Below are 22,790 nucleotides of genomic sequence, written 5' to 3'. Positions count from 1 at the left end.
AAGTTTAACTTAAAAGATAAAATTTGTTGAATGCTTGAACAAGTTGCACAGCTAAAATGATTCAAGACAATCAGTTAACTCGGTTTTCGGTTTTACAATTCCCTCCTCCTCCACTTCTGCATTGCCACACATTACCCACTAAAATGCAGAAAATAATTGCGCTTAACAATCCTGGTAAACGTCTGCTTTACTGGTTGATAGCTTTGGCATTTATTTTTATGTAAATATAATGTTGTATTTATTTGAATATATTCAAGTGGTTACATTGGGGCATTTTGGGGATAGTTGTAAATATAGTCAACATTGTGTCCCAGATATTCCTAAAGGAACTAAAAAAACAATTAGGCATTCACAGAATACTTATAACTCCAAGGACAACTCCAGGGTTGTGCTCACTTCCCTTCAGGGTAATGGTTTTAATGGTGCCGTGTATTGTGCATTTTCAGGACCGTAGGCACATCCCCGCTTAAGTGACCGTCAGAAGTGGGGAAGAAGCGGGAAAAGACGGGAAGCGGACAGGTAATTCTGCCAACACTCTCTCCAACTCCTGCTTTCCTCTGAACTTCCTGTCCCTGTTCCCTGGCTTTCCACCCAGTGCTCCTTCGCTCTCCCTCACCGCTCCTTGGCTCACTGATTCAGTCATGCTGGTGGGCTTGTGCTTCACCAGGGACCAGGGGAACACAGCTTCCCCGGGTCAGAGGCATTAGTCATTTTTTCCATCCCCTCCATCCACATTCACTTCTCGTCTCCTCTGACTGTTATTACTTGGTCGCTTTGCGAGTAAAAAAGTTACATTGTATCATTTTGGCATCCCTTTCTTGTGCGAAGGGCAGTGAAATGTAAGATCAAAAAGCCTGTCATTTGTTGCATAACAGTATTCAGCATTCCACAAACATGCAAGCTTGCCACACCGCAAAGCCACTTTAGACTGAAGCAGCTCTCAAAATAGTGCGTGTCCTTTTTTTCATCAAGTGCCGTTTAAGTACGGTAGCATTTGTACATAGCTTGAGTCATTTAACCATAAGACCCGATATTAAAGCCTCAGCATGGCAGTAATCACGTTGATTAGAGGGGGGGAGTGCTGCTGGCCATTCAGAAACTTCAGGTTGCAGTCGTCTCCTTTTATTTGCTCGGTGAAAATGAAGAGCTTAACACTAGAGTGTCAAGTGTGTGTTTCAAGTGTGTTTTTTCAAATATTCTGGCTGATTGTTTTTTTTTTTTTTTTTTTGTGGAGTTCATTTTGGTTTCCCTGTAGAGGCAAACTGGACTGGGGAAAAGCCGCACTCCAGCACACACCCTTCATTTGAAATGCAGGGCCTCATTTGGGAGACCATAGGTGCCCCATAATACCCTGTGGAGGCCTGACGATTGCAGTGTTGTGTTTCTTGTTATTTTTTGCCCAAGGGGTTTATCTAAGACTGACTAATGGAAAAGATAATGATGGTTCCAGTTTAGCCTGCGTGTCTCTGGGTGCGGCTTTGTGTGTAACGAGGGAGAAACAGACGGTCCCTGGTTGCCCGTAGGACTGGCTGGTTCCCAGTACCCCTCCACTGTCATCCTGCCAGCAGTTTTCCTCTCTTACTCTTACCTGCATCCTTATTGCTGGAGCCTGGTAGACAGCAGGGTCATTCCGCTCACTCACTCCACAGCCCAGCAGCTGGGCACCGACATGTCAGCCCCTCTCTTATTCTGTGTGTAACTGCCCAGACGGCAGCCGCTGAGACCTGGCATCCCGGCCCAGTTAATAAACAGATCAGAAACGGTCAGCGTGAGATAAGTTACCGCGTACCGGTGTTCACCGCCTCACAGGGCTACTACTCCCTTTCAGGGCCCACGGGCCCAGTCTCCCAAATTCTTTCCTTTCCTTCGCTGCTCGAATTCCGATGGGGGCTCTGGGTTTACTTGGAGAGGACATTCTTCTACAAATATTTGTTTCTGATCAAAAAGAAAAAGAGCGTTGAAAACCCTGGCAAGTGTTGCTTGGCTTCGTTGCGAAAGTCAGAGGTTCGCTTGACTGGCAGAAGGGCTCTCAGCTGTCGAGAGAGCTTTGTGTTTGGGGGACTTTTGTTCTCGGAGCTGTGTATCAGGCACGAGGCTCAGCTGAATGAGGACTTTGCTGTCGCCTGCAGCCTTGGAGTCACATACTTGCTTAGGCTTTGGGAAAATATTCTCCTGTCAAGCCTAAGCACTGTATGTGTGAGTGAATGTATGTGTATACTACAGTATATACATTTAAAAACATTGGCTACTTCATCTTGAAATGAGAAGCCATTGTTCTCTGGTTCATCATTCATAAAATTAATCAGCAAGTAGTTGCAACATTTCTCACTTCTTTCATCCTGTTAACAAAAGGGTGGCTATCGATTATGCGCATGATGAATAGTTACTGGCAGACTGAGCTACCGTTGTGCCAATAAGACTGTGGTTCCCAGATTCCCAAGGCTGTGGATGACTGCCCCGCCCACCTGACAGGGGTTTTGAAGGAGCAGCGTGAAGATCAGCCTAAGGCACACCAGGCTGTAGCAGCTGAATTTGAGAGGACCCATGCTTGCACATTTAGTAAAATTGGATTTCGCATTTGTGACCGTTCCATCTGCATTTTAAACTGATATGCATCACAGTGCAGTTTAAGTGCCATTGATCGATCTGAAAAACAGAATGTGGTATAAATATAATATAGATTATTTCACTTGTGTCTGGACTTGCATGGATAAAAGAGTTCACAATCTCAGTTACCACCGTTTTCACCCCAAAACAAGATTTTCATCACAGAAGCATATTCACATAAAGCCTCGCTCCATGGAGAATCACACGCTCCCTGTTTGTTCAGACGAGGCCGTGCATAAAGAGCGAGAGTCCAGGGTGCTGAGGAGTCTCCGCCTCTGTGCCCCAGAGCTCGTCCCTGCCTAGACACAATTCCACATGCTCAATTTCTGATAAAAAAATCTCTGGAAAGCTTAGTTAATTTTTCTAGCATAGGCTTTCTGCAATCAAATCTGATTGGTGTTAGAAGATTTATGATAATGGATTTGATTGGCCGGGGTGCTTTATCATTTCAGGCACCCGCCCCTCCCTCTGAAGGGTACTTCTATATTGGTCCCCCTCACTGGGACAAGCAGTATCAATGGATGAAAATAACCTTCTGCTTTGTTACTATGCAAGTCTAGTTTTCAGAAGATGTTTTAAAGCCTAGTCTTGCGTCGATTTGTTTTTTTTTTTTTCAAACCTTGGATTGAAGCCACTGAAATGTCTTTGTTTGAAAGCGTTTGTTTCAATTAGAGACATTTAGCCTACCTGTCTGCCAACAGGATGTGAAAAAAATGTGTTCTTCCCTTCAGTATGCAGTTCCTTATCAAATAATTATCCAGAAATATCCAGAGAATGTCCTTTATTTTCAATTGTGGGTGTACAGAGAAAGATGGGAAAGATGTATTAGGTGCAAGTGTTCATCAAAACAGTGACATAGATCTTGGATCACTGGAGACAATCGTGTCTCATGAAAAAAGTAGAAAAGTGTTGCATATGTTTTTCCTAGCCATTGGTTTGCAGGGCCCTGAAGAACATGGCTACAGTGGTAAGTCTCGTTTGATTAAAGCATCAGGCATCCTTATTCTTAGTGAGCTAAGTAATCCTGTTACTGTTTGTGTTGCTATATAGCTATGAGCCCAACAAGCATGGCAAATGTTTACATGGGTTACTAGAGCAGCACCTGAGAATGTTCTGAATTGAAATCACTTTTATTGGTGGTGCTCGTAGTGATGGAATTATGAGCCTGACGAGTGCCGTCTTTTCATAATCTAATGGATACCAGTTTGTTCTGTTGCTTGTGATGAGCAATGTCTATAAGACTGCATCCCTCTGGCCTGTCCAAGGACATGAAAATAATGCCATATGTCTGCAGTTAGTTCAGAGCTGTGGAGTCAGTTGAGATTGCCTGTTCTGTAGAAGGGGTTCAGTAGTGTTCAGGTTGCTGTGCCACCCGTGGGTTCTTACACTTGGAGAAATAAAATGTCAAAGATAAGTGCACAGCAATGGGGAGGCTGAAATAATTTCTTCTCCAGCACCGTGCTTTCTGTTTTATTGAAGTACTCATAAAAGTAGCATTATTAACAGGAATACAGAAGTGGTAGTATTTTTATTTCAATATGGCTTTGATGTGTTGGAATGCTATTTTATATTTTAGCGTACCTTAGTTAGCGAAGTCATACTTTTTTGAGCAAGATTTAAAATGACCATAATTAGGGGGCCAAGCCCTGAGGCACCTTACGGTATTTGTTGATTTTATTATTATTATTAATTATTATTATTATTATGCGCCCAAGCACCACAGGTAAATAGGCACCCTAGTGTGTTTGCTGCTAGTATTATTATTACCATTGTTTTTAGTAGTAGTTGTAGTAGTAGCCTCTTAGTAGAATAATAAGTATTAGTATTAGTATTAGCATCATTTTTTCATCTTACTGCTTTCCAACAACACTTTTTTGTCATCTCTGGCAAAACTCCACTGGTCAGTTTTACAAAATTTGCCACATCCAAATGCCTAATGTGTAAATCAGAATGACCACTAGCATTCTTAAATGACCATAAATCCTACCCCATTTTATCTAGAGACATTGAAACCCGTGGGTGTGACAGTGACTTCTCAAAAAAACAAAAAAATCTCAGACTGTTTGATATAATGTGACATAACTTGGTTTTCATCCAAACTGTCACATTAAGATGTTAGCCCAATCAAAACACACGGTGGCACTACAGAGCTCCAAATATTGAAACATTTAACAATAATTACAATTATTTTACATAGATTCCAAACTTGTGTGATTAATTCTCTCATTAGGGACATATATAGATGCATGCCCTGTAGGTTCTGATCTGATACTGGCTACAACAAGCCAATTGAAATTGCTATTTAAAATCTCTCTAACTCATTGACATGTGATTATGAAATTTGATATAAATGTACATCTAAGTTTCTGGAACCTACCGTCAGGTCACTTTAATTGGCCTTTTGGGGGCTCTATAACATGAAATGTGTGGTAACTTCAAAATCAATTGATATATAGTCTTATAAGATTGCGACAGTATAGACTGGCAGTTTATTCATTAGTTAATTGTGGCTGAGTGCTTGGCCTGAGTAATGGCTGTTTTTGCGTAATTTTATGTTATTTCTGTGAGTTTATAACATCCCTCGTCCAAAGAGAAGAGTAATCTTATTCACTATATTTCCCACTAACAAGAATGCTACTTTGATTTTCTCTTCACTACAGACTCGCAGAGAAGTACCCTTAATCGTTAGAATTGACCATTCTCCTCCACAGTATCTCCAAATTAAATGAAACAATCGTATCTTTTCACCAATCCATCAACAACTGGCATACTAAGCAGTCCCGACTTGTTCAGTATTGATTAATGTGCCATATTTCTTCCATGGAGAACAAATAGTATTCACCATAAACAGTAAATCTCATGGACTCAATAGCAGAATGTGTAAATAACGAAAGCCGAGCAATACTATTTCCATCTACAGGCCTGGGACATGGAGGAGTGTAGGAATTGTCTCCATTCTAGCTTTCTTGTCATGATGCTACATGGTAGAGAAGCCGTTATATTGTTTTCATTAACAGCCGTAAAGCTTGAAACATCCGGTATCATTGAAGGACATAAGCCAGCAAATGGCAGAACATCAAAGCCGCCACTATACTGAGCTGGTCCTCAGGTCTTGTACAGCACCAGGAGCTGGGCACTTTTTAGGGTTTCCTATACATAAAAAATGACCAGACTGTTAGCCCTTGTCAGGTACATGTACTTAAGGGCTGTTAGCCCTTACGAGCATGTACCTGCTGACCACATGCAAACACACAGAATTCAGATAACTTCACACGTCTGCTCAAAGCCCCAAACTTCGGTTATTTTGCTTTTTTCTCCTCTTTCTTTTTCCTTCCCGATTTCATTATGAGTGCTCCAGTCCCATAATCAATAATTCTCCCCATTGGACATCGAGCTGCATCTGCCAACAACTGCATCTAATTAAAGTCATCTGATGAAAGCAGCCAATCAACTGTTAGCAAATTATGATTGACATTGCAGTCGACCAATGCCTGCTTTGAAATGGTTGAACTTCTCCCGGCACTTAGCTCCGACGCTGTCTGCAACATCACTGCTGCTGATAGTGGAAAAACTTTGGCTGCAAAGCTTCTTGTGGAGCTATTGTTGGGGAACTTCCAAAACAGACATGTTAACTTACCCTTAACATCTGGGGGGAGGTGGGGTGTTATTTTCATTCCATTCCCCAAGCCGAAGACAAACTTGGAAAAGCCTCTGTTGTGGAAAAAACTTTGTGGACGACCACACTCGCTGCTTCATGCCAGTACCATTATATAGACCAGTGGTGCACAAACTATGGGTTGTGACCCAAGTTTGGGTCGCGGGAGATATCTATTGGGTCGTTCAATCATATGGGTAACCTCAGATTGACACCAAACACAGCGCTCTAGTCAATAGTCATTTATTTTCAAGAGGGCGACCCACGTAATTCCTACTGCACGCTGCTGGATGCTGTCAATTAACCAAACTGCTTATAATAATTTGTCCTTGACGATCTTGCTTGGCTTGGCTTGGTCCTTGTTTACGCCAGCCGTGCACATAGCCTGCTATGGGTTGGGCAGCTAAACCTAGGGCACAGAGGATAGTTAACGGCTTTATCTAATCATCACAATTTGGTCTTTTTGTGCTCTTGACATAAAAAATGTGTCATTTATTGAAATAGTGGCTGTATTGAAATGTTTGCTAATTTGTTTAAAGTTTCCCAAGAAATGGATGAGTGATGATACGTAACATTGAAAATAGACTCACTGACGATGACTGTAATCTTAATAAGGTTTTCTGTCTGGCAGCTTTGAGCGCTTCACCCATAGTATGCTTCCTTGGTGAAATTACATCAGTTTGGGTTGAATAAAGCAGCGTTTCCCAACCAGTGTGCCGCAGCACTCTGGTGTGCTGTCAGGCAAGGTCAGGTGTGCCGTGTGAAAAATCCTTTAAAAAAATGTTTTTATGTTCAAATGAATTAAAAAACTTAAATGAACAAATCCCATTCACCCAAAGTATGCTTGCATATTGGTAATTACCCTCAGTTTGGGTTGAGTCAACTGACAGCTGATCTACCAACACGCATACATTTGCTCGAAGGTAAGCTACAAGTCTGCCTATTAATAACATCAGATAACAAATCTAGTCTATTAGCTAGTTTGCCCAGTGATTACATCAAATCAGTTTATTTGCCAAATGCAGTTAACAATACAACAGATGGACAGTTGTTTGCTGGCAATGAAGTGCTTAATGTTAGCCTGTGTGCATCCTTGTGTATGCGAAGGGAAAACATAGTAAAACAATATAATAAACTAACATTTAAAAAGATAATAGATTAGAAAGTAAGTAAAATGGAGTTGCCAGAATAGGTAGATATGGTGCATAATTAGGCTATACAGGTTCAATCTCCCACAATGATGTAGCATAAATGGGGTATAGCCCTACAAGTAGTGAAAGTTAGAAGACCCAATTTATGGTCAAACTTGCTCTAGAAGCATAGCTAACATAATCAAGCGCTTCTTGGGCTACTTTTTTTTGGAAAACCTTGACATGGTATTGTTATTCCAACAGCCACTATTCGGTAACTAATGACACTTCCAGCACTTTATCAATGGAGGATCGAACGATACCTTCCCCAGCCCTGTGGATGTGAGCGGTACAGTTAGCACCGTAAAACAAACTTAACCCTGTTAAAAAGGTGCATAATGATTTTTCAATATTTCCATTTTCATTAACTTAAAAATAATGTTAGCTAGGTCCTAGGACTGTATAGTGTCCTCCCATGGCTTCCTCTTTCACTGGGGTATAGGCCTAAACAAGGCAGTACCTGTGTAAAATCAATGTGTCATCCATCACCATGAGGAAAGGGATGAAACCGTTGCTGACCTTCACAAGTCAGGAGATGATAACATAAATAAAAAATAAAGTACCACTGTCCACATTTAAGTCAGTAATAGAGAAGTTTAACACCACCAGAACAGTGGTAAACCTGCCTTTTCAGGCACACCAGTGCATCTTGCTCACAGTGAGGTATGGTTTGGGAGGCAAAGAAAAATCCATGGGCAACAGATGGAAATCTGCAAAATTTGGTTTCATCTTGGGAGAAAAAGGGTTCTAAATCTACCTTTAGATGCCACCTCCATGCCAGCTGGATTTTTGCAAGTGTTGCCAGAAAAATCCCTCAATCAACAAAAATAAGCCTCTGGAGTTTGCTGAATTTGCTGGACAAAAACAGTGTCATCCCTCTTGTGAAATGTGGTGGAGGTCTGGTGTTATGAGGCATTTTTGGACCTACTGTTCTTGGAGCTGTTGTTTAAGGCATACTATGCAAGATTTTTTACATGAAAATATTATAAAATAACTATGTTCAGGTATATCTGTTATGCATGGGCAATCTCAGTCTTTAACCACTTTTGCTGAATTTGTGCACCTTTTACCTGTATTTGTTATTCTGAAAAGTTTTCGGGACATTTCTGGGTGTGGGGCTCTTTTCTGTGTGGGGTGGGTGTGGCTACGGAGCCTGTGGTTTGGGATCAGATATATATTTGGATGGCCTACGGATAACTACATGAAAAATTCTAACACTTCACAAGTGTATTAGCTAGCTATGACAGACCTATGGCCTTTATATGTTACTTATTCCACATACGGTTCCGTGTTTACATGCCAATTCTAACTCAATGTCCAGAATGGCTAAATACCGAATGAGGAAAAACGCAAAATAGCCACAACAGCTCTGCTGAGCAGCTACTGTATGACATTCCCACGCTCTAAGGGGTGCACTCAGTTTAAAGATTGTTATAACACTGCCTAATTACTGTTACCATCTATATGGAATTCATGTTGCTTAAAATTATATTTAAAATATCTCTGACCACCTCACCTCTTCACTTGATATTTTGCTTGTAGTTCTCAAGGTTGTGTTCTCAACGGAGGTGTGGGTGGGGCTGAGGATGGAGGAGGAGACCTCTTTGATTACAAACAGAGTCTAGAAGGGCGGCAAAATTTCACTCACCGGCCACTTTTTTAGGTACACCTTGCTAGTACTGGGGTTGTCTTCTGCTGCTGTAGCTCATCTGCTTTCAGGTTCGACGTCTTGTGCGTTCAGAGATGCTGTTCTGCATACCTCAGTTGTAACGAGTAGTTATTTGAGTTACTGTTGCCTTTCTATCAGCTCGAACCAGTCTGGCCATTCTCCTCTGACATCAACAAGGCATTTTCGCCTAGAGAACTGACGCTCACTGGATATTTTCTCTTTTCTGGACCATTCTCTGTAAACCCTAGAGATGGTTGTGCGTGAAAATCCCAGTAGATCAGCAGTTTCTGAAATAGCCTACTCAAACCAGCCAGTCTGGCACCAACAACCATGCACATTCAAAGTCACTTAAATCACCTTTCTTCCCCATTCCGATGCTTGGTTTGAACTTCAGCAGTTCACCTTGACCATGTCTACAATCCTAAATGCATTGAGGTGCTGCCACGTAAGTGGCTGGTTAGATGCGTTAATGAGCAGTTGAACAGGTGTACCTAATAAAGTGGCCGGCGAATGTATAGTATGCCTTTAAGGTCAACAAAATCATGGAACGGAAGCAAGTATCCAGTCATCTTGGCTGGAGATCTGATTCCCTCTGTCTTGAAGCTCAAACAGGAAGCTCAAAGGCATGCTCACAATCAAGATCAACTGACCTCAAAATTACTATTTTTATGATGACCGTCTCATTCTCAAGACTCCCCAGCAGTGTTATCTTTGCACAGGCAGGGTAAACGGAAGACAGGAGTGAGAATCTTTGTGACGCTTATTTCTATGGGAAATAAATTATCATTTGAGAGAAAAGTGTTATTTTAGTTGATTCCATTGAATAATTTAGAATAAGTAGAATATTTTCCACATTTGAGTATTTAAATAAGGATCGGTCCTTGTCTTCATTTATTTCACACATTCTTTTGTTCATCTTTATCATGAGTGAATACTTTTTTGAGGACAGCATATTTATGCTGTGCTGCAAAATTGTGTTACATTAACCTTGCAATTGAACCTGTTTTAATGATCAGTTAATGTTAATGGTAGCCCATGAGCAGAAAACCAAAAATCATTACTGTTGTAGCCTTATATATGGCATACCCATTACATGCTCCATAGGGGTAATGGTAAGGTTCCCCTTACCCCTGCACAGTCCAGCTTTGTAACCACCTTAGGTTTTTAAGCAAGGCCAGCTCTTAATAATATTGGGGTCAGTCTGACAGTTCAAGCACAACAGTGAAGGCCTGTGAGCATATGGCTCTGCAGTGATGACTACATGGACTATATGGCGATGGAGCTTTTAAAAGTAATTGGCTGCACTGATGTGACTTCACTGTAATAGCCTTGCACTGCAAACCTCTGTCTATTAATGGCACCAGTCATAGCCAATCCTGATAGTTCAGAGTGGTCCGGTTGCAAATGGATTTATGGCTCTCTCGCTGGCTCAAGGTTAATGTGCTGCCCGTCAGAGAAATGCTTATGCCCGTACTGTCAGTTAAGGTGAGAATTTTGGAAGTGCTCTTGAGCACTGACAGAAACAAGATGAACAGGGTACTAGGCAGCAGACAATTAGACCCATTGGCCCACTGGTCCACATAAAGGTGCACAAAGATGAGGTGAGAGGAAAAGTGTAAGATGGGGGCAGGTCAGCTGTCAGGCCTTCAGAGAAGGACTTGTTCTGTGCACAGCCCTCATCATCGCTCGAGACAGAAAAGGCAAGCGCACATGCTGTCGCCCCACCCCCCCGGCACAGCATGCGCCCTCTGTTTAAGAGATGCATGCAAGCTGGTAGTTTCCTTTCAAGACCCCGCCACAAACAGCTTCGTTTACTGGCCCTGCATGACGCTGGAGGCTGCCGGGCTGTGCCAGACATCTGGACAGAAGGGAGCTGCGGGGCTCTGCAGTTCAAAGGCTATGTGCATTTTTGGCAGCGAAGAAGGAACATCTACCTCCGAAGACCCAGCCACACTTCGTACTAGAGATGTGGCCATGCGTATTCCCAGATTTTGATCACGGATCAAAAAACGATTGATGAACCCCAATGTTTAGAGCTTGTCCACAGGTCAGTGTAAGGACCAGGGCAGTGTCTGGGAACATGTTGGCGTGACCTGCAGCTCAAGGGTGTGCAAGGTGCTCATCCTTCTAAGTGTACAGCTCCTCAGGTAATGGTGTACCTGCGATGTGTATCAGGAGCAGGTAATCACTCGTTCCCCCTTATGGCTGATAGCACTCCAATAGACGCTCTAGTTGGCCGTTCCAACCGCTCAGGCCCCATCATACTCAGGAGAGCCACGGCCGATCGGGTCTCCCTCACCATTGTCTCTGTTCACATCCATTTACTGTGGGCAGCTCCAATTGCGAGTCTCGTCATGTGCACAGTCAGGTCCAGTTCCAGTTTGTGACCTGCCCTCAGCACTGGAAATCTCTTCCTTCAGTGCAGAACGAATACAAATCCCCTCTTCTCTTATTCCCTTTCTTTCACCCAGACTGGCAGTTATGTTCACACATCAGTGTGTGGATTCTTTCAGAAGAAAATTTTGTGAAATTGTTAAGAAATTCAGCATCCATACCCCCAGCTCACTATAGTCACGTAGTTATTCTCTCAGTGTAGTTCTCTGTATATCAAGGGTTCATTAAACGGCATAGTTGTTTATTATTGATATCCTAAAATCAATCCTTCTATTGTTCTTTTTCTCTCCGTTGCACTCTGTGCTGCACAGTAAATTAGTGGCTGATCTCCCAGGGCGCAGCAGCTTGCAACAGCACTGCCTCTGCTCCCCGTTTGCTGTCCGCTCGTCTTGATGTGCCTAATAAATGAGGCCACAGACAGGCAGGCTGGTAAGGGGGGGAGGGAGGCTGTCTTCCTCGAGGTTTGGCGGTGGCGCGGGGGGAGGGGGGTGGAGAGGGGGAGCGATTTCAGGAAAGCATAAATGAGAAAGGCTGGGGGAGGGGCAGGCAGGGGGTTTAGTTCTTGTGCCGCGGGCTTCAGGAATTCGGCTCAATGGCCGGCCTGTTACGGGACGCTGATGAAAGGCGAGGGCATCGTCGCCCCTCCAGCTGACCCCTGGCTGGGCCCACGCCGGTCTTCGTCATCGCCCCCTGTGCCTCTCATTCATTCAGTTTTTCCCTCCTTTTCCACGGCCGCTTCGCACACAAGCCTTTGGCCCTGAAGCAGGATCGCTCTTTGTGTAGCGGCAGACTTGGAATAGATACAGGGAAGGAAGCACCAACCTCATGCAAACTTATTTAACCTTTTTTATGTTAGGTTTTTTCTGTACTTCTTTACTTTTTTAAAAATACATAGTGTATATTTTTTGGATAACTGTTTGGAATGTACTGTTAAATAGCCTTGTGTTCAGTTTGTTTCCAATGTGCTGTCGTAAATAAACCCTCTCAGCAGCGTCTTACCTGAGAGGAAATGTAGCCGCCGCTGTACACTGAAGGGAAGGAAGTAACGCAGCAGTTCTGCTTTAATGAAATGTGCTAGTTTGCTTAGAAAGCAGAACTGTCCCTCCTGCCAGGACTGTTGCCATAGATACGTTGCTCAAATTTCCCAAGTGAAATTTCAGCTTCCATGGGGGGTTCCACAAGTTGTCAAAAAAGATTAAATGGCATTATGTTGAAAATGGCGTACATATACACTCATACATATTTAATTCATTAAAGCTGCCACCGCTTCACTCCACAGAAATCTCGATCGGCCTTCAGCTGCGGGAGCTCCGAAGGCTTTTAGCAGGTTTGGCACGGTCACATTAGCGCTGCTGCCGCTCCCTCAGAAATGATGGTAATGGTGCTAACGATGACACTGGAGGCGGGCGCGCTGAAGCGCGCACTTGGCGACGCTCGCCCGTCGAGCGTCTCAGAGAACTCCGCGGAGGGGATTTCTCGAGCGTCAGTGCGACTGGAGTAAAGCGGCACCTCTGCCCCACGAATGATCTCCTCTACTCAACGGGCACCCTGCGAGGACACGCACACACAGTCTGCCCTGCCCCAAGGTGTCCCACTGCACCCAGTCTGGACACAGAACGCATGCATCATTACGCGAAGCTGCCAGATGGTGGATTTTTGGGAGGCAGAATGACCGTTAATGAGACGGGTTATTAAAACGCTCCATTCACTCAGAATTTAACTGAGTCAATTGCGGTGCCGTTACAGTCACTCGGCAAGGCTAAATGCAAGAAGCAGGAATGTATGATGTTCAGAACCAACAGGGTTAAATGCAGCGGCAGTTATCCATGCATTGGCATGTTGTCTGTAGAGAATATATCACGCTAGTGGAAACAGGGAAACCAGATTAGTTTCTCCCCGGCTCCCCCTGTGTGCAGTCCAGGTCATTAGCCTGTTGGATATTGCCTGTGTGGCCAGGCAGAACATTACATGAAACAGGAACGTTACTGTAAAGAGGGGGCTCTCCATGGTCCCGGAAACGTCTCCAATGACTGATGGTCCTACAGTTCCCTGTGCGCCTCTATGACACACTGTCCCCCTCTTCCAAACAGACGCCTTCTCACATCCAAGCAGGCATGCCCGCACTTTACACTCTTTCACACACACACACGCACACGTATACAGTACACACATACACACATGCACGTAATACTTCCAATAAAATTAGAGCATCTTTGAACACGACTGTGCGTCGATGACTTATTGACCGTTCACCGGGCGCCGCCCCTTCAGCTCGAGCACCGGGTTGCCGTAAGATCGATGAGCACTTTAAACTGGAGGCAGCTGTGTGTTCAACGGTGAACTGATATTACAGGTGGGGGGAGGGGGGCGATGCCGGGCCCGTGCGGCGTGAGGCCGCCGTAGGGGTCAGCCCAGTTCAGCTTTACTCTCGGGCTTTTAGGTCCTCCTCTCCCAGGTCCGCGCGCGTTTCCCCCCGAGCCGCCCGTCACCTGAGCCCACCCCGCTTCTCCTGCCGGTGGTGAATTACAGGTGCCCGTTGTGACAGTGTGAAGTGAATCCATAAGCGTGCTGCTTCAGTGATGGATGAGTGGACGGACAATAATTCTGTCGATTGCGTTGCCTTGGTTCACTCTGTTGTTTATTCTCGGTTCCATTTAAAATATGGGAGGTGGATGAAATGAAATACCAACCTCCAGCTACATTTTACATTTACGTTTAGCCATTTATCAGAAACTTATCCATATTTAAGAGCATAAATAATTTAGGCAACAAACAGCCCTGATGCCAAAATATGATTTGTTTGACCCTGTCATCAGGGTCAAACAAGTCATCAGGGTTACAGACCATAGTAGTCTATACTACATAATCTTGCTACTTAAAATTCGATGCTGTGGCAGTTAAAAGGGAATGAATGGGTTAAGGGGTATAGTTTTAGATGCCACTTTGGTAGGGCTGGTTAACCCATGCAAAATGCTTTGGTGAGCCTTCACATAGGTGTGCTGCAGAAGATGGGCAGTGACTGTCCTGATTATAGCGGGGAGCCTTTACTGTGGAGCGCTACCTCTTAATAGAGCACTATTGGATCGAATTGATGATATTCTGAATATTTTCTATTGATGCACGATATGATGAGGATGTTACACTGTGACATTGTGGTTCAGAGCAGTGTAACCTTGGGTTCGTATCCTGGTGAGATGTTGGGGTTACATCATTACCAAATTCCGCTCTCTCGGTGTCTCCTAGAAACATCCAGCTCTGTAGAGTTACAGAGTGTAGGCCTATAAGATGTACTCCGTGAGCACTGGAAAACAGCCTGAGTATGGCCATCTGCTAACTCGCTGAATGATGCGATGTAAATTACGAGATGATTATGTATGCTTGAAAACGGCCATTAATTGATTTAGTTGGTTTAATCTTTGTTTCTGGATGAAGTATTAAATCTGCTGTGAATTTGATAGGGAGTCATCGCCAAAGGTCCTCGGGGGAACCGATAAATTCAAAACGGATGGCTGGTGATGGATTGAACTCATTCCATTCCTGTAAGGGATGGCAAAAAATAAACCCTTTCCTTCCCGCGATGTAAAACGATTCAGTACCAGATATTTTATTGTATTTTGGTGTTTTGCATTAGCACACGAAGGCTAACTCGTAAAAAACCAGAGTCTCATGAGGCCCGTCCCGTGTCCATTGCAGTCAAGTTGTGCCCAAATGAACGCATCTATGTCCTTCAGCACCCATGACTACAGTACCCCGCTCTGCCTCCAAATTCCCCCTCTTCTATCAACCACCCCCCTCCCCCCCTTTTTGGTTCACATACCACCCCCACCCCACTTATCTGCCTCACTTCTAACCCCCATCCCTGACCTAGTTTTGGGCAAATGAGCGGGGGGGGGTATGGGGGACAGGACGTTGTCTTTGTCAGAGGGGAGATATCCTGGATCACAGTCCAGGCGGATGCATAGCTCAGATGACTGACGGTGTCTCCAAACAACACCAACGTCATTTTAGGTTTGAACACTGAAAGTGTACCAGACTTAAAGCTCAAACCCTGAAAAGGAGCATTGTATGAATTGGGGAAAAGTAGGAGATGACAGCCTTTTGAATGATAGGCTTAATAATGTGAGTATCATTTTAATCCTACGGGGACTATCCTCTAGTATAAAGCTTTGTGTGTTTGTGTGCGCCTGTTTTTTGTGTATGTAGGTGTGTTTTTTGCTTGTAAGTGTTCTCTGATGAAGAAAGCACTCCACAGAACGCAGCGTTCGTGCGTCCTGTGCTTGTCCGAGTGGTCAGACAAATTCAGAGTTTAAGAATGACTGAGGAATTTTTCATTAAGAAATGGCTCCTGACCCTGCCTCCACCACCCCAGGATGCAGTCACCATTCTTCATTCTCCCACACCCTGACTCCACTGAACCTCAGCTTCCTGGGGGCGGGGCGACACGCCGCTGTCGTTCCCATGTAAGTCCAGGAGGAGGTCGCCGCCCCCGGCTCGATTGCTCGAAGCGCCGCCCCCCCCTCTCTGGCCTCTTGCTGTATTCTCGGGATTTTCGGGCAGGGAAACTTAAACATTGGAGCCAGCAATCCTTCCAAAGCCATGATAGCCCCTTGCTTATTGCTTTGCGGGCCGGAGCCATGCGGATGTTTCTAGAAGATGTATTGTCGCTTGTGGTGTTGGCTTTTAAAGTGGATCCCGCGCGGCGCTTGCCGCTGATGGAGTAGGCTGCTCTCAGCACATCGCAATAGCAGTTATTGTTAAGCATTCTTTGCTTATCGTTGTTCCCCCTCTCTCGTGTACCGTACATGTTTACATAGGTCTCGCAGCGGACAGGCCAGGAACATTAAGCCAGCTCTGTGGAAAGCACGGAGGATAAATGGTTGTTCTTTTCGGTAAACAGCACGTGGCACCTCATACCAGAAGCTCTCCACTGGACTTAGTTTAGCCTGCGCGAGCCTCCAAGCACTTTTCACGTGTGATCGATAGGAAGTAACCAGTTTTAGGAACGCGAGGGGAGAACAGCGAGGGTTTTGGAAACAGACCCTGGTCTTGTTCAGGTCAGGGTGCGAAGTACGAGGCCCGTTTCTCAGCCCGGCCGTGCGCGGGAGGCAGAGCGGCGGAGAGACTCCGCGCGGCTTGCGACGCTCACCACGCCAGTCTGGAAACGACGGCAGGGACTGGAATAAATTACCGGCCAAGCCTTTTGGGCTGGTTTGGTTCTTCGGACCACCAACCGCTGCCCCCCCCCCCACCCCCCGCCTCCCTTGGCTGTGTCTTGGGACGGCGTGTGTGTTTTACATTAGCTCCACTCTGTAGCCCCCGGCTCTGGATGCCAGTCCCTCTGCATCCGTTGTGTTTGTGAACGCTAACGTTTCCTGAAACATTCGAGTGAACCCCTCGCTACAGTGAGAACGGCACACAGAGCTCCGGGGGGGGGGGACGGCGCAACGCGGCCCAGAGCTTCTTGAAGGATGACCCCGTCGGCCATATTGCTTAACCCGCGCAGGCCGTCGCCTCTGTGCCCTGGTGCAAGAGCCGTCATCTTTGCACCGGGCCGTGACAGACTGCTTCATTGGGGCAGGAGTGCGTCTGAGCCCCTTGCTCGGAAATGGGACTGAGTTCTGGAAGGCTCCAGATCAGATAGAGGTTTTGGGGAGAAATACATTATCTTAATAATATTACTGTGATGTTTCCATGATAACGGGCCCAGGGTTCTTTTTGTTTGTTTCTGTGTGTGTGTGTGTTCATGTCTGTGTATCTGTGTAGTCTGTGTGTCAGGTACTTTTCACATTTGGGATACATCCAATGATTTGGACAGATTCCTTACCTAACCCAATAATTGTTTGGAAGGATTTGGATTTGACCAGAGCAAGTTGATTAGTTCTGAGACTTTGCGAAAATTCCATTAATTAGGAAAGGGTTTGTGCGTGCGTGTGCGCGCCTTGTTCTTGCATATACTTAAAATGTCAACCCAAACAGCATGTTCTTATTAAGAGCAGATAAAGAACGTATGCGTTGCGCATTTGGATTGCCAGCCCAGAAACGAGAGTTGAACACTCACTCAGAGCATGCGCTGGCATTTGAGTGATGTGGGAGGAATGCACCAGGAGAGTGCATTTCATTCGACTGTGCGTTTGTTTGCGTTTAATTCCTACTGTTTAGTGCTGCGTCGCTGCAGAACCTTCACTAAGCGCCTGGTCACACCTGAGGTCACGCCAGCACAGCCGGAGACGTAGCTGCCACAAGGCAGAAAAGGAGTCTGCTGGACAATGCCAGTGTGACAGATGTGTAGGAACATACGCTCAGTCACACGCACGCACATGCACACATGGACACATTAAAATCAAGTGGTTATTGCTGATACATTTATAACAGTTCACACACACGCACGCACACGGACACACACGCACACACACACACTAACACACAAACAGGCGGAACAACACCACAGAATTTATTGTTGGACATGCGGTGAAGGCATCGTGCTCAATCAGCAAAAGTACGTCCCAAACCTGGCCCCGCCCAGCCAGTTAACACACATCCATCACTCATGCATCTGCAAAGGCAGCCCCATTTGACAGGAGCTCCTGAAGACACAAAGAGATAACCGAGTCATCTGCGTTATCTAGCCAAGGACATGGTGCTGGAGACATGTGGCCACCAAAGTGGGATTAAATATTATGATTGACAAGCTAGCCTAAAGGCACCAGATCCCATCATGGAACTCATTTCAGATAATGGTTTGGATTTGGATTGGTTTTGCATTTAAGATACTTTTGAGTTATTTAAGATTTTAAGTACACCATTTGACCAAAAGCATCTGGACACCACTTGGTCTGGGGCTGTTTTTCATGGTTTGGGCTTGGGCCCTTAGTTCCGGTGAAGGCAATGCTACAGCATACAATGACATTCTATACAATTCTGCGCTTCCCCAACAGTTTGGGGAAGGCCCTTATCTGTTTCAGCATAACAATGCCCCCGGGCACACAGCAAGGTCCATATAGAAATGGTTTTGTCGAGAACAGTGTGGAGGAACTTGACTGGCCTGAACAGAACGCTGACCTCTACCCCATCCATCACCTTTGGGATCAATTAGAAAGCCAACTGCGAGCCAGGCCTAATCGCCCAGTCAGTGCCCAAACTCACTAATGCTCATCTGGCTGAATGGAAGAAAAGCCCTGCAGCAAGGCTCGAACATCTAGTATAAAGTCTTCCCAGAAGAGTAAGAATAGATTTTTGGATGAGATGTTGGATGTCAAGTGTCCAACACTGTAATTTCTACTATGTTCAGTCCAGATAATTCTATTGCTAAGAAGTTTTTTGTTGTGTAAGACTTTATTTATTCTGAGTTATGTACATGGATAATGACCGCTGTATTAGTAAAGGATTAGTTTAAATAGCCCAAGCAATTCAAGTAAACAATGCTGGAAATAATTTGTTTTAATTCATCTTTTTCTATTGTGTTAGTATCGTATGAGTATAATCATTGCAGTGGTCTGTCTTAGAAGTAGGTCTGCTGAGTGTGTGTTTCGGCTGAATCATCGGGACATGCCAAGGCGTCATTAGGAACTTAACCTTATGATGCTGTTAAAAACATGCAATCACTTTGCTAGTCACACCGTACACGCAGTGTGCTGCAAAATAATCTCAGCATTTTGTTATTTGATATTTTGGCCATATTGTGCAGCCAGACCAGACAGCGACACACTTAACTGGAGGTGCTCTCTGTCCTCAGTGCAGTGAATTAAAGTTCAGTAGATAGAGAGTCTGCGCTTTTTTTTTTAGCCTTGCTGGAGGCTCGTACACCTGATGTTGCACTTTGCATAGTTGATTCTGCTTATGTGACACATCATCAGAACTCATGAATTAGAGGTGGGCGTGCTGCAGCACCAAGTTGTGCTGGGCACGTCCGTCTGCTTGAGACCCAGGTGGGGGTCTGCACCCGCGTTGGCACCGTGGTCGCGTGGGGCGCCCTTCTCTGACTTGGGCCCCTGATTGGCTGCGTGTTCCTGGGGTGCTGGGAGCCCTGGTGGGGGATGGGATGAATGCAGGCGGCTTCTGCAGTCAAACACCGCTGTTCCTCCCCTGTTTCAGTCACTGACCACCACTGTTTTGCCACGGTGTGCTGTGTTTGTTCTCACTAGCCAAAACATGAACTCGGTGTGAACTTTGAAAAGGTCAATTTGTGCTTTTTTTTTTTTTTTTTACTGAGGTCCAGTTCATTGGTAGGCCCAACGGATGGGCGCTTTCTGGTAACATACACGGGCAGGTAGGACGCAACCTGTCAACTCAGGGCCATTCAGGATGGAGTTTTCATTGGCTTTTGACAGGTAATGTATGACAGACCCCTCAGTCGTAAACCACTTGTCACCTGCCACGTGCCACTGCTTGTGGATTTTGGTGTGTGCATGTGTGTCTTATGTTCGTTTGTGTGAAAAGTCATATCAGAGTGTAGTTCAACAATAGCCATTTGATTTAACATTTGATGTTTACATAAATATGACTGGAAAATAGTTAGATGATTTTTGTTCTCATTTCTGAACCCATCATTCCTTTAGATTACAATACAGTTGCCGCAGCTGGTGTTAGTGGCCCTGTGGGCCAGAGGTTCTGGGGGGAAGGGGGGAGTATCGGTCCCTGGAAGGTGTTAGAGTGGCTTGCCCTGCTCCCCCCTGGGTCGCTATCAATTGAAAGTTCAGGCAGATGGTAATACTGAGCACGGGGCAGAAGTTACTCTGGATTTGTTGCGCATGCACACATGCGCACACTCACATAAACACACACGCTCACTCACATGCACACACTCACATAAACACACACGCTCGCTAACACAAACACAACTACTCACATGCACACACTCACATAAACACACACTCACTCACATGCACACATGCACACACTCACATAAACACACACTCACTCACATAAACACACACACTCATGCACACACACAGCTTTTGCTTGCGCACACAGGGGCCGAGACGACCCAGCATTCCCACATCATAGTAAGGGCTGCTCAGAGAAGAGACTCTGTTTTCACAAAAGCTGCTGATTTCTAAATGTGTTTTGCTCTGAATTCAGTTTTACAATGGGGAATAGAATATATTGTTGTTTCATCGCTCCACAGACGGCCAGACGACTGATGTAGCTCATATTGTACTATTCCGCCGATCCAAAAAGCTGGATTTTACTGAAGCGCCCCACACAGAGCACTTCAGTAAAACAGCAGCACCCCTTTTAGAAATTTCATCTGCAACCTTGGTGCTGTAAGTCCTGTTCCATAATCACTATAGCACACTTTTAGCCACAGGGATAAGAAGCTGGATGGTCCCATGTCACCTCTGAAGAACCCTTTCTGTGTGAGATACAGGACATCTGTCAAGCGGATGCATGCGATCTGCCAAAGGAGAGCCCTTCACTTTGGATTCATACCGTCCCCGTCACACACAATATTCACGAAGGGCCCTTTTCTTGTGTGGATTTATGATGGGCCGGTGTATTTATTTCACCCTGAGAGATGCTACTGCGGAGGCATGCTCAGACCCCGCAGCGAGATTGAGACATCCATCAACCCGTCGGCGCCTCAAGCCGAGCGCCCGATCGGAGCGCGCAGGAGAAGCGAGAACGCCTGCCTTCTCAGATGACCTCGCTTCAGAGAGTGAACATTCCCACCGAGCCCTCGCAGTCTGGCGCAACGCGCAGCCACTGCGCAGCCATGCTGATTCCGCAGCGCTGCGTCCCCTCTCCTGGCGTGTGGGAGACCCGCTGCTTTACCCTATGACGGCTTGTGAGTGTAAGTGGGTCCGCTGTTCAGCCGGACATCTGCAGCGTCAGGCCTGCAGGGTCAAACTGCCGACTGTACAGCCTGGAACATTGAGGTCTGTCGTATGGTTCCCTGTTAACTGCACAAAGCAGGCTCATAATTTACCTGAAATATTTGCTAAACTGTAATAATAATATTTAATTTTCTATTGTCCTTTTAAAGGTAACTTAACATAAGTTCAAACCCATAACCTATATAGCAGGTATCAACCCAAAGATACTCTATGTTTATGGTAAGGGTATGTATGTATCCGTTTTGGATCGACATACAATTTGAGCCCGTCTGCACATTTTGTTAGCTATAATTTGATAAATTAAAATAAGGAAGTTTGTTGTATTTGCTTTGGTCATAGGAGACAACTGTTTGCCTTTGCTAATAATGGTCAGCGTATTTGTATTGAGGGTTATTGTAGGTGTTAGTGTAGGGCATTGTAAGTGTACCCTGGGCAGTGTTAGTGTAGTGGCTGGTCGTGGTGTGCTTTGTTAAAATTCATACCACTCAGCACTCACTATGAAATTGAGTGTCTTTCAAGAGGTTTGCACTATTCACTAATGTGGGCATTTCACATACTGTAGTGTAAGCATTCATAAGTGGTTCAGTCTTGTGTTATGAACCAGTTTCTCGTAAAGTTAGATTATTGCCAAAATTTTATTATGGTGGAATATTATTTTATTGCAGTCGTACTGTACATAATTTTGGGCCTTAGTATCTCCATGGGCTATTCGTGTCATTTAGGGCATGGAAAATACTAATTCAAATTGACTGTGTGCTGATAATGCAAGATGAATGCAAAATTTCCCTTCGAGTGATCATAAATAGTCACATTTGTAAAATGTCATCCCATCCCCATGCACCAAAAATGACATACTGTACATAGAGTACAGAAAACATACAAGAATTAATGATATATATTTTGTATATTATGTATACCACTGTATGTGACTTTTTTGCATTATTTTTCTATGTGATATCAATGTTTCATCTTAATCCAATATAAGGCACAAAAAGCCTTTTATTCATTTTTGGTGTGGTTTTGGATAGGTTTTTGGACCCAATATATCTTAGACCCCTGTACTGATGAAAAGATGGTCATTCCCACTTGATAATGATGAAAATGAGTCGCAGTTTCATGAGTCACAACAGTTTATTTGTAGTGAAATATATGATTACATGTTATGATTTACAGCAATGCACAATTTAGACATTTTGTATGGAGTTGGGGACATTAAGGGACACCAGGGTACACTGCTTACTTTTTGCTTCATAGATATGTAGTAGTTGTGCATATCACCCTCAGATTTTGCACACTTGTGGGCAAGGACTTTATGATCCAGGGCATGTATATTTCTTCTGTTTTATGTGTCTGATCTCTCAGTATTTAATTTCAAACTAAACTAAAGGAGAACAACTTTATTTTTGCCAAGATAATTGCATTTGTGTCACTTTATTTTTACC

The 22,790-nt window shown here is 44.7% G+C and overlaps 1 protein-coding gene across 8 annotated transcripts in view; it reads left to right on the top strand.

Annotated features, from left to right (window-relative positions):
- The window catches only part of LOC135247895 (gap junction gamma-1 protein-like), a 64,111-nt gene that overhangs the window by 29,220 nt on the left and 12,101 nt on the right, over window positions 1-22,790 (top strand). For 7 of the 8 annotated variants that reach the window (XM_064321864.1, XM_064321858.1, XM_064321860.1 and 4 more), the window contains one exon: window positions 447-519. The exons of the other annotated variant lie outside the window; for it this stretch is intronic. The gene's annotated coding sequence lies outside the window, so the exon portion shown is untranslated. The remainder of the gene's footprint in view (window positions 1-446; window positions 520-22,790) is intronic. 8 annotated transcript variants of the gene reach the window in all.

This window comes from Anguilla rostrata, chromosome 2 (genome assembly GCF_018555375.3).
Source record: "Anguilla rostrata isolate EN2019 chromosome 2, ASM1855537v3, whole genome shotgun sequence".
NCBI lineage: Eukaryota > Metazoa > Chordata > Actinopteri > Anguilliformes > Anguillidae > Anguilla > Anguilla rostrata.
The sequence above is the reverse complement of the archived record's forward strand: the minus strand, read 5'-3'. Positions and strand labels throughout refer to the sequence as shown.